We start from the raw sequence: 3,291 nt of genomic DNA on the forward strand, positions 1-3,291 counted from the left end.
GGACACCCATAGCACAAAAGTTAATAACTAGAATCAACAAATGGGTCTTACTCAAACTAAAAAGTTTTTTCTCAGCAAAAGATACAATAAGAGAGGTAAATAGAGAGCCTACATCCTGGGAACAAATCTTTACTCCTCACACTTCAGAAAGAGCCCTAATATCCAGAGTATACAAAGAACTCCAAAAATTAGACAATAAGAGAACAAACAACCCAATCAACAAATGGGCCAAGGACCTGAACAGACACTTCTCAGAGGAGGACATACAATCAATCAACAAGTACATGAAAAAATGCTCACCATCTCTAGCAGTCAGAGACATGCAAATCAAACCCACCCTAAGATACCATCTCACTCCAGTTAGATTGGCAGCCATTATGAAGTCAAACAACAACAAGTGCTGGTGAGGATGTGGGGAAAAGGGTACACTTGTACATTGCTGGTGGGACTGCAAATTGGTGCAGCCAATTTGGAAAGCAGTATGGAGATTTCTTGGAAAGCTGGGAATGGAACCACCATTTGACCCAGCTATTCCCCTTCTTGGTCTATTCCCTAAAGACCTAAAAAGAGCATGCTACAGGGACACTGCTACATCGATGTTCATAGCAGCACAATTCACAATAGCTAGACTGTGGAACCAACCTAGATGCCCTTCAATGGATGAATGGATAAAAAAAATGTGGCATTTATACACAATGGAGTATTACTCTGCATTAAAAAATGACAAAATCATAGAATTTACAGGGAAATGGATGGCATTAGAGCAGATTATGCTAAGTGAAGCTAGCCAATCCCTAAAAAACAAATGCCAAATGTCTTCTTTGATATAAGGAGAGTAACTAAGAACAGAGTAGGGTCGAAGAGCACGAGAAGAAGATTAACATTAAACAGGGTTGAGAGGTGGGAGGGAAAGGGAGAGAGAAGGGAAAATGCATGGAAATGGAAGGAGACCCTCAGAGTTATACAAAAGTACATACAAGAGGAAGTGAGGGGAAGGGGAAAAATAATATATGGGGGTCAAACAAATGTCAGTAGAGGGAGCAGATAGAGAAGAGGGGAGGGGAGGGGAGGGGAGGGGAGGGGAGGGGGGATAGTAGAGGATAGGAAAGGCAGCAGAATACAGCAGACACTAGTATGGCAATATGTAAATCAATGGATGTGTAACTGATGTGATTCTGCAATCTGTATATGGGGTAAAAATGGGAGCTCATAACCCACTTGAATCAAATTGTGAAATATGATATATCAAGAATTATGTAATGTTTTGAACAGCCAACAATAAAAAATTTAAAAAAAATAAAAGTTACAGGTCAATGTAAAATGATTCTTAGTCATAAAAGTAATCAAATAGCAAATGATTTGGCCAATCATGTATATCTATAGGCTTTGATGTCCTCCTTTGTAAATGAAATAAATAGAATTTCAGGATTCTTAGAATAAGTATAACAAGTTTAATGTAGAGGGATGGAAAACTAAATGGCTAAAAAATTTATTTACAGATGAGGATTCATTGTGGTCTGTACCATCAAAATGACACTCTGATATTTTACAATTTTCAGAGTGATTTGATGTATACAGTTACTCCTGTATTCTATGTCAGAGACTTTTTGTTGTCCAGAATTAGCTGTGGTGTGGAAATATGTACTTGAGATTTTAATAATTAGTATTTGCAATTACCAGGTGGAAATAAATTTGATGTGTCAACTTGCTAAAAAAAAAATCTCACAGATAAAAAGATTTAACAGCATCGCCCTATAATTATAATCACTGTTACTTTTCAGTAATTTGATATTCTAAGATGTGAGGCCTCATTATTGAGCATACTTAGATTATCAGAAGCTTTGGTTTGTTTTTGATGAAATCTTTTAACAGCAATGATTTTAATTTTGGGAAGAGTGATTTTGATAGAAATTTAAGAAAGAACTGCAAACAGTAAAAATTAAATAAATTAAGTAGAATCTATTTATTTTTAACTGATTTAATATACTCTTTTCATTAATCTGATACTGAGATTATTTGAAGCTAGCAGCCCTCTGCTTCAGTTTCTCTTGACTTGTCACAATGATTTATGTGTAAGCTAACATGAATTCATGTCCCAATGTGACAACTTGAAAGACTGCAAATGCGGCTCAGGTGGTTGATTATCAGAGAAGTTATTGAATACATGAAGTCAAGTATTCAGTAGGTGGTACCATTGGGTCAAACATAATTTATCACCACTGATAAAAATGTCCTTGACTAGATCTAGTTACATTTGCAACATCATGAACTAAGTTGCACATTAATCTAAAAACAAAACGAAAGTGATATTTTTCTAATATTACCCTTTACCATCTGATGTCTTGGTTATTATTTGATGGGTCTACTGTACTGTCTCCTTTATTTTGAGAAAAAAAATCTGCAGTGTGAAAATTTTCAATATATTTCTGAAATTTGTTCATGATCAATAGACATTCATCAATATTGTGGTATACGTATGTAGCACAATTTGAAATGGAGTGATGATTTGAACATTTTTAATAGTTGATAAATTCACTTCTTTTTTAAAAATTGTATTATTCTTAAATGATACACAAAACATAAAGTTTATACATATTAATGTAATATAATGTCTTGATACTGTACAATGTATACATAAGATTAAACATATCAATGTCTTCAAACACTTTATTTCTTATGGTAAAAGGAATTTTAACATGAAAGTGCTATGTATAGCTTCCCTTGCTTACAGTTTGTAGGTGCACAAATTTGTAGATTATTTGTAATAATTGTATGATTGTCAAGGGACTCAAAGCCTATTAGTTGAAAGTCCCAATGGTAAAAGTACCAACAATTGGAATCCAGAGGCTCAAGTTTAGTACTGAATGTGAAATTATCCTCAAAAAAAAAGAAAAGAATTATCCTCAAAGACATATGATGAGGTTTCTTAAAAGTGTGGGTTTTAGATTTTATCTTATTACTTCTCTGCTGAAGAATTCTCAATGACTCTTCAGAGTTCAGGACGAGAAGAGATGCCTCAAAAATATTTGTGTTCAATGTTTTCCTTGGTTCAACTCACCAGTCTATATTTTATACGTTTCCTCCCAGAAATTCAAAAATCCAGTATCACTAAAATATGTGCAATTCCCTGACATCCCTAAAAAATGCTTTGCCTTAGAACCTTTGCTTGCTGTTTTCTATATTCTAGAAGGCCCTACATTTTCAACTACTTATCTAGCTTTATCAATAGAGTAATTAACTTCATTTTATAAACCTGTTTATTGATTATTCTCATATTGATTTTAAAATTAC

This window comes from Marmota monax, unplaced genomic scaffold (genome assembly GCF_021218885.2).
Source record: "Marmota monax isolate L192 unplaced genomic scaffold, Marmota_monax_Labrador192_F-V1.1 WCK01_AAM20220418_F8-fsc00645, whole genome shotgun sequence".
Lineage (NCBI taxonomy): Eukaryota > Metazoa > Chordata > Mammalia > Rodentia > Sciuridae > Marmota > Marmota monax.